This window comes from Cynocephalus volans, chromosome X, assembly GCF_027409185.1.
Source record: "Cynocephalus volans isolate mCynVol1 chromosome X, mCynVol1.pri, whole genome shotgun sequence".
In the NCBI taxonomy this organism is placed as follows: Eukaryota; Metazoa; Chordata; class Mammalia; order Dermoptera; family Cynocephalidae; genus Cynocephalus; species Cynocephalus volans.
Genome location: NC_084478.1, coordinates 101089578 through 101097309, shown reverse-complemented (window position 1 = coordinate 101097309; position 7732 = coordinate 101089578). Strand labels below are relative to the sequence as shown.

Genomic DNA, 7732 nt, shown 5'->3' with positions numbered 1-7732 from the left:
CATTACGAATTTAGGTAACTTTGAGACACTGAAGAGGAGATATCAAGTAAGCAGTTGACATCTAATATTTATTTCTCATTTTGCACCAAAAATGGATGTAAGGCTGCTTACAAGATAATAAAAAATAGAGCAAGTTAATAAATCATAAGCACTGTATAATAAGTGTATAAATCTGACAAACAAAAAAGCAAAACAAGGGTAGAAAACAAAACTTATCTGGGAATGAAGCTGATATGAAGAGTATATGCCATTACATCCTATACACTCAACTGGAAAAACCAAATCATAGTTCATAGTGTCTATAAGATATTAAAAAAAAAAAAAGACAATGGCTCAGATATCAAGGCTAGAAAGAAATTTATACTGAAATCCTCATGAAGAAAGCAGTAAGCAATATAATGAGTAATGTCTTTAAGGACATCATCAGAGAGAAATAATACCAGTTTTATAAAATGGCATCTTACAGAATTTTTTTATTTTTATTTTTTGTGTTGTGACAATTTTATTTTGATTTTTTAAAAATGAGTCTCTTGATTTAGTCAGGGCTAGGGGATTAGCCACTGTCATATTTAAAATTATACATTTATTTATGGGCAAATATTGTCTTCTTCAGAAGCAGCTGCAAGACTTTAAGTAATGTCGATCTAAAACACCTTTACTGAAACTTGATTCCTTGGGCCAGAGGAAGGTCCTTACTGTAGTTGATGGTACAAGTTGATCTCCTCATGGACTGTTTCCAGGCATCACAGCCAGTTTCCCTACCAACACCAGTGTGCTTTTCTCCTCTAAATGCACCTCTAGTCTTGGCTCCACTTGTTGGAATATTGATGTTTACAATGAATACCACAGTCTGATCTTTTAGGGCCAAGCCAGCGGAAGATTCTGCCCAAATCTTTGGTAAAGATACGACTTGAAAGTCCTGGTTTCATTTCATTATTCCGTGCAAAGACCTTGTCTTCATTCTTGAATTTAAAGACATAGAGAATTGGAGCAAAAGTCTCCGTGTGCACAGTGGACGCATCATGGGCAAGAACTGTCACAACTGTCAGTTCCTCATAATTTCCAGGGCGATCCATAACCTTGTCCCTAGAGACCACTGTGCCACCTTCTTTCTTTGCTTCTTCCACTGCTCCAAGAAACATTCACTGCCTGTTTGGTATGGAGTGGCCCATAGAGAATATTAGAGTCCCATGGGTTCCCAACACGGATCTGTGCATAGGCCTTTTTAAGTCTATTTACAACTTCATCATGAATGCTTTCACGTAAAAACAGTCACTTCACAGTGGTATACCTCTGGCCAGCTGTCCCCATGGTGGCAAAGAGAGCTGATGAGACCACTAAGCCGAGGTCTGCATCCTCAAAAGGAATAATGGCATTGTTTCCTCTGATTTCTAACAAACTTCTCCTGTACCATAAGAGCCACCTGTTTTCCCACCTGAGTACTCCTGGTGAAAGACAGCAGGTTCATCTGTTCATCTTTGGCCATTGCTGTGCCAATATCTGATCCACCACAAGTCAAGGAACAAATTGCACCAGGCAGCTTGTTGTTCTCCAGAACATTAGCTATTATCTTTGTGACAGCTACACTAATGAGGGAAGTTGTTGGAGCTCCTTTACAAAGGCAGACATTCCCACAGATCATTGCTATGGCATTGTTCCAGCCATAAACTACCACAGGGAAATTAAATGCAGTGATGATTCCAACCAGGCCCATGGGATTCCACTGTTCAATGAATGAATGGCCAGGTCTTTCAGAAGGCATGATGGGTCCCCCAATCATCTGTGACAAGTTGACAGCATAATCACAAATATCCACATACTCTTGAACTTCCCCCACACCTTCCACTAAGATTGTCCCCATCTCCAAAGACACCAGCCTTCCTAGTGCTTGCATCTTCTCCTGCAAGACATCACCAATCTGTCTTACTATTATTTCTCTTTGTTTTGGAGCAGGAATCTCTGCCCAGGCTTTCCATTCTTCTCTTGCTTTCTTTATAGTTTCTTTGTAGCCTGCCACACTCTCCTGTCAGACTCTTGCTATTGGCTCATTGTTAGCAGGGTAATAGGTTGTAATAACCTCTCCCAGGTCTCCCCAGTTTCCATTATGCAGCCCTTGTTCTCCTTGTGGAGCCCCAGCTCTTTCAGCCATGCATACTGGGGCTGATTCATCAGCAGAGTGGACATGAAGGTGGCAGACCCGTTCCAAGGTCCTGAGAGCTTTCTGGTCTTTGCAGTGTGCACTTGCAGAATTTTTTAATGAAGAACAATGCGTATTGAAGAATTTGCACAAAAACTTTGTTTTCTATGTCAGTGATATTAGTATGTTTACTTTTCATTTTTCTGTGAACTCTTTTAAGAGGATTTTAGCTATATAATATTGTTTTATTCTATTTGGGTTGCTATAACAGAATACTATAAACTCAATGGTTTGTAAGCAACAGAAATTTACTTCTCACCATTCTGGAGTTGGAGAAGCCAAAGATTAAGGCACCAGCAGATTCATTGCCTGCTGAGGGCCTGCTTCCTGATTCACAGATAGCTGTCTTCTCACTGTATCCTCACATGTTAGACTGGGCAAGGAAGGAAGGAGCTCTCTGGGGCCTCTTTTATAAGGGCACTAAAACCACTCATGAGGACTCCATCCTCATAATCTAATCATATACCAAATGCTCCACCTCCTAATACAATTACACTGAGAGTAAGTATTTCAATAAATGAATTCTGGTGGAGCACAAACGTTCAATCTATAGCAGATGTGTTTACTTCAAGCACTTGATAAATGCAGGAACTCACTAGTGTTAAAAGAAAAACTTTAGACAAATTAAATTTAACAGAGTTTAATTTGAGCAAAGAACAATTCACAAATCAGGCAGCCCCCAGAATCAGGAGAGATTCAGAGCAACTCCACTACTGCCACATGGTCAGTTAAAATTTATCGACAGAAAAAGGGAAATGACATAGAGAAAACAGAAGTGAGGTACAGAACAGTTGGCTGCCTGTAGTTGGCTTAGACTCGGCTACTTGTTACAAGAGTAGGTTACAGTCTGCTTATACATAAAGTTAGGTTACAAGAGTAGGTTTTTCTGTTTACACATCAAGTTAGGTTACAGTTCACTATGTCTGAAGAAAGCTTTAGGCCAAACTTAATTTAACAATTTCTTCTATTTTGAGAGGTCGATCAAAACTTTAGGCACTGACATCAGTTTATGTCATCATTGTAAAGTAACTTATTTGGTCTCAAATTCCACTGGGAGATAGCAGAACAGTGGATTTTATAAGGTGGGATCAGGGAGACAGAACAATAGAAAAAAACTGATTAGCATCAAGTTGCTTTTTCGTAAGGGTTACAGCAATGGGTACTTCTTTATTTTGCTGGAATCTCCTGTTTTCTGAGAGAAAAAAAAAATGGTCTGTTTTGAGATCTATACTTTCATAAAGTTTTAGTTTGATTATGTGGCACTTAACATGAGTGACTCCATTTTGGTTTGGTCTGATCTGTTGGGGACTAGTAAAGAGCTCAGTCTAAAACAATGACCTACCATAACTTTTGTTTAACAATTTCCCCCTTTCGGTCAGGTTCTCACCTAAGTGAAAGTGTGACCAAAACTTAGGGTGTTAGTTACCTCTCAGTTATCATCATTTTAGATTTCCAGTCTCAATAATCACTTATAGGTTATGGTATCCTCATGATCATGCATTTCTTTCACTTTTTGTCATTCCATTCAAAGAGAGACCACTTGACATTCGACAAATGGCTGCATGCAAACATTAAAATTTTTGAGAGAATACAACACACCAGGGAGACTACTATTTTGACTACTGGGAGGATTATACCTAGAGTTTGGAGTATGCTCCTTAGTCAAGGTCCCAATGAAACAAACAAATAAAAATCAAATAGATTAAAGAAAAGGCCAGATGAAGAGTCTTTCCATTTTAAAAATTTGTTAATCCTCTGCAACTGAGTCTTTATAATACCTGATGTATTCATCCATGTGCAACAAGAAGTGTCAGCAAGTGTATAGATTCTTCCCTGTTCATCAAGTGGGCAATCTAGAGCAATTTTATTATTTAGCACAACTTCAGCAAGAGAACTTAAGGAAGTATGTCATGTAACAGTAGACTTTGCAGCACATACTGCTATACAGTCTATTGTGAGGGATAATTTTTTACATTATTGACTCATTATATTTACTCCAAGCAATGGAAACAAAACAGATGATGCCCATTCAAAAGGGTTAATGACTTCTTGCAATGTTCTCTTTAACCTATGATGTAGGTTAAGAGGAGTGAACTAATATTCTGTCTTTGACTGATTATAAGGCAACAAAAATACTATTAAAATTTCTAGCCCACATTGGCCCTTCCTTTTTCATCTATCAAGGTTGCCCATTATAAGGTTGGTTGCAAAATCCTCCACAAATAAAATTATACCCCATGGGTGCATACCAGGCCCTTTTTGTTTTTTTCCTATTAGTTCTATTACTCAAAAACACATTACTTGGAATGATGAAATTGGCAGTTTTAGCCAACGGTGTGAGGCAAATTTATTACAGGTTAAAAGAGTACTATAGTACACTGGCACATAGATTAGCTAGCAAGAAACTCCTTTTGGGCTTTTGGTGCAATTCTAACTATAGCATTATTCTGACAAGAAGATGAGGTAGGCATAAGTTAGGAAAAAAGAGAAATAAGAGTTTCTAATGTCAGAGAACTCTTGATCTATGACCAGAAGGAAGTTGTTCACATTTAGGATGCCATCTTCTGTAGATTGGATGACTACCACCCCCCGCCCCCCAAATTCACTGAAGCTTAAATCCCCACTGTAACTGTTGAAGGTGGAAAATCCTATTATGGTAATTGAAAGGTGGGGCCTTGAAGAGGTGATTAGATTGTAGGGCCATGCCATAGTGAATGGATTAATAATGTTGCTCATGGTCATGGTTCTGAGGGATTTAAAAAAGAGTGCTTGAGGAGCTATCTCTCTTTGCTCCTCCATTTTCTGTCAAGTGAGATCCCTGGGCCACTGTCACTCTTAGCAAGAGCCTCACCAGATGTATTCCCTGCACTGTGGACTTCCCAGTCTCCAAAACTGTAAGAAATAAATTTTGTTTTCTTTATAAATCACCCAGTTTTAGGCATTTTGTCATAAGCAACAGAAACAGACTAATATAGAAAATTGGTACCAGGAGTGGGGTATTACTTATACTTGAAAATGTGGAAGCAGATTTGGAACTGGTAATGGGCAAACGCTGGAAGAATTTGAAAGGGAAGGCTAGCAAAAGCCTAGCTGCTAGTGGGAGTTTAGAAGACAAGAAAACCAGAGAAAGTTTGGAATATCTTAGAAACTGGTTAAATGGTGGCGAGCAGAATACTGATAGAAATATAGACATTAAAGGCCATTCAGAGAAGATCTCATATGTTAATGAGAAGGAGGGTTTTGGAAAATGGGGCAAACATCACCCTTACTGAACTGACAAGGAACTTGGCTGCATTGTGCCCACACACTAAGACTTTGTGGAAGTTAGAACTTAATAGTTGTAAACCAGAGTATTTGGCAGAAGATAATTCTAAGCAGCAAAGCATTCAGACAGCTGCATGGCTACTTGAAACATTCGATGGCAGCAAAGACATGACATAAAGTCAGAATTTATAATTAAAAGGGAAACAGAGCATAAAGATTCGGAAAATTCACAGCCCATCCATTTAGTAGAGAATGAGAGAGCATTTTCAGGAGGAAACCCCAATGGTACAGTAGAGGAATGGGTTGCTAGAGACACTAACATGGCTATGAGGCAATCAGGTGTTAATAGTCAAGACAATGAAGAAAGGCCCTGAAGGAATTTCAAAAGTCTGAAAGAGTACCCTTCCCATCAGAGCTCCAGAGACCTAGGAGGACCCTATTGCTCCGGAGTACAGACTTGGAGTGCCTGAAGACAGATTCAGGGCACTGCTTTGCTGTGTTGCCTTGGGTAACTGTCTCTTGCATCCCAGCCACTGTGGCTAGAGCAGCCTTGCCTCAAGCAGTGCCAAATATAGCTCATGCTGAAGCTCTGGAGGGTGCAGGCAGGAAACTTTGGTGGCATCTATGTGTGCTAGGTCTGCATGCCAGCAGAACATGAGAGCAGTGAAGGCATGGCAGTCTCCACCCAGATTTCAGAGGATGTATGGAAAATTCTGCGGGCCTAGACAGAGACCTGCCACAGGGGTGGAGCCACCACAGAGGGCATCTACTAGAGCAATGCTGAACAGAAATATAGGGTCAGAACCACGACAGAAAGCCCACACCAGGACAATACCTAGTAGAGCCAAGGAAGTGAGGCTGCCACCAGGACTCCAGAACTGTAGAGCCACTGGCAGTGTGCAATGACTGCCTGGAAAAGCTGCAGACATCAGTGCAGCCCAGTGGGCTATTCCCAGGAAAGCCATGGTGGTGTGGCTGCCCAATGCTTCGGGGGCCCAAATCCCCCTTAGGACTTGGAGTTAAACGAGATTGTTTTGGAGCTTTAAGATTTAATGTCTGCCCTGATGGGTTTTTGGACTTGTTTAAGATCTGTTAACCCTTTTCATCTGGCCTATTTCTCCCGTTTTGAATGGGAATATGTACCTTATGCTTATCCTACCACTGTATCTTGGAAGTAGATAATCCATTTTGATTTCACAGATGAGACTTTCAACTTTGGACTTTTGAGTTAAACAAGTTAGGACTTTGGGGATGAAATTAATGTATTTGTATGTGAAAAGGACATGAGTTTGGGGGGGTCAGGGGTGCAAAGCTGTAGACTGGATTCGCCACCCCCCCAACCTCATTGAAGCTTAAATACCCTCTGTAACTGTTGAGGGTGGGACATCCTGTTATGGTACTTGAAAGGTGGGGCCTCGAAGAGGTGATTGGATTGTAGGACCATGCCATAGTGAATGCATTAATAATGGTGGTAATCGGCATGGTTCTGAGGGCTTTAAAAAGGAGAGCATGTGAGGAGCTATCTCTCTCTGCTTCACCATTTTCTGCCATGTGTGACACTTGGGTCACTGTCACCACTAGCAAGACTCTCACTAGATGTGTTCCCTGCACTGCGGACTTCCCAGCCTCCAAAACTGTAAGCAATATATATATATATATATATATATATATATATATATATATATATATATATATATATATATATATATATATATATTATAAATCACCCAATTTTAGGTTGATATAAGCAACAGAAACAGACTAATATAGCATCTGCAGAGAAACCTCCCTGGTTAGCTGTACCTTAAGGTCTCCAAGGGGTGTACAGTTTCAAAAGTCTGGAGGCGGACTTGAGCTGTGTGATGTGAACCCAAAGTTCAAGATCCCAAAGTTTTGTTGCAGTGTGTGTGGCAGAGGCAGTCTTTCTCTGTTGTCCTTTCCAGAAGATCCAGTCTCTAGGTTTTAGATCATGAAGGGTTTGATTGTACTCAGTCAGTGGATCATAAACAACTTTTTTTACCTGGAAAAAAAATTTACTTTGGCATAATGCATTAAAGCATCGCAGCATTTAGTCATATTAGAGTTTAGGAGAGCAGGAGATATTTAAGGTTCCATCATTAGAGGCATAAGCTTTCCAGTGAATATTTCATAAGGGGTCAACTTATGTCTTCCACTGGAAGTAGATTTAATTATCATCAATCTACAATACCTTTGACCAAGGCAATTCAGTTTACTAAGTTAGCTTTGTCTAATGCTATTGTATCTGCAATA

General features: G+C 40.0%; 1 pseudogene; it reads right to left on the bottom strand.

Annotated features, from left to right (window-relative positions):
- Nucleotides 1-654: 654 nt before the first annotated feature.
- LOC134367749 (alpha-aminoadipic semialdehyde dehydrogenase-like) lies at nt 655-2199 on the bottom strand (annotated as a pseudogene).
- Between the last annotated feature and the right edge of the window lie 5533 nt (nt 2200-7732).